Here is a 1,231-nt window from a genome sequence, read left to right as displayed (position 1 = left end):
ATTCCACTTCTGGATGAAGACCCAAAAGAATTGAAATCAGGGACATGAACAGATACTTGAACACATATTTTCACAGAAGCATATTCATTATAATCAAAACGTGGAAGCAACCCAAGTGCCCATTGATGGATTAATGGATAAACAAAATGTGGTATATACATTCAGTGGATTATTATTCAACCTTAAAAGGAAGGAAATTATGACACTTGGTAAAACAAAAATGAACCTTGAAAATATTATGCTAAGCAAAGAGATCCAGTCACAAAAGGACAAATATTTTTGATTCCACTTATTTGAGGTACCTAGAATAGGCAAATTCATAGAGAGAGAAAGTAGAATGGTGGTTTCAAGCACTGAGGAGAGTGTAGAATGAGGAGTTATTATTTAACTAGAGGCCCAGTGCACGAAATCTGTGCACTTTGGGGTGGGGAGTCCCTCAGCCTGGCCTGCGCCCTCTCGCAGTATGGGAGCCCTCTGGCCTAAGTTAGCAATCCAACATTCTTAGCACTGCGGTGGAGGCAGGAGAGACTCCTGCCACCACCACTGTACTCACCAGCCATGCGTCCAGCTTCTGGCTGAGCAGCGCTCCCACGATAGGAGCGCACTGACCACCAGACAGATCAACTTGAGAGCTGACACAAAGAAAGCACTTATTGTGAGACCCCAATGTCCAGGGAACAGGTAAGGGGCAGAGACAGGAATCAGATCAGGGGCAGGAGGTGGAATGAATGCTGCCTTTATAATTATTCAAAGTGTGTGTATACATTTTGGGACACCTTGTATTTTATTTCCAGCATATGCTGGAAGTTGACACATAATTAATGAAAGTTTGTTGAATTAGTTTATTCTTCATGGAATTAAATTGCTCCTACTGTATTTGCAGAGAAAGACTGGCTATTTTGGCTCATGTAGAATGTCACTGCTTTCCTGTGCCAGGAACAGGAAGATGAAAATAATAAAAAAAAAAAAAAAAAAAAAAAAAAGAAGCAGAGGATCTGAAGATGGCGGCGATATAGGCAGACGCGTCCCAGGTCGTGTCCCGGAGCAAATGGAGTGAGCAGCTGAAACTAATAGCACCCACCCCGAATTGGCAAAAGGTCTCAGCTGGTGAGACGGTTTGCAGCCGGGAAGAGCAGAACTCCCCTGGAAAGATCCAAGCAACAGGAATCTCCTGAGGACCATACCCTCTGCTAAGGAACAGGAGCTGTACGTGAAACCGCCTCCCACCAGC

This window comes from Myotis davidii, unplaced genomic scaffold, assembly GCF_000327345.1.
Source record: "Myotis davidii unplaced genomic scaffold, ASM32734v1 scaffold289, whole genome shotgun sequence".
NCBI classification, from domain to species: Eukaryota; Metazoa; Chordata; class Mammalia; order Chiroptera; family Vespertilionidae; genus Myotis; species Myotis davidii.
The sequence above is the reverse complement of the archived record's forward strand: the minus strand, read 5'-3'. Positions refer to the sequence as shown.